Source organism: Penaeus monodon, chromosome 21, assembly GCF_015228065.2.
Source record: "Penaeus monodon isolate SGIC_2016 chromosome 21, NSTDA_Pmon_1, whole genome shotgun sequence".
Classification (NCBI taxonomy): Eukaryota; Metazoa; Arthropoda; class Malacostraca; order Decapoda; family Penaeidae; genus Penaeus; species Penaeus monodon.
The window spans coordinates 38517339-38517701 of NC_051406.1; positions in this window are offsets into that span (position 1 = coordinate 38517339).

A 363-nucleotide genomic window follows, 5' to 3' on the forward strand; every position below is an offset into this window, starting at 1 on the left:
TCTTGACTCATCACTGCATAGAAATCCATTCTCATCCATACACATTTCCACATTAAAACTGTATAATCACCATCAAGCTGTAGTCCTTGAAGGCCAATTTCAAACTGCTTGTTACCAAGTTCAAGCTGGTTCAAGGCCAAACGAGGGCGTAGGAGGCATCGGGAAGCTGTTAAGAAGAACCGAGAGACTTCAGTGTTCCGAGAAAAGCGAGGGCTGAAGAACTCATGAAAATGCCTCAGGACCCTTGGCGAGACTGGGCGCTGGCGTGCTGCCTTTTTACGATCGTGATGGTTTTAGCGTTCGAGGCGTTAGGTTTGCCGGTCTTTAAGATTCGTCGCTTTGGGAAAGGAAAATGTGATATTG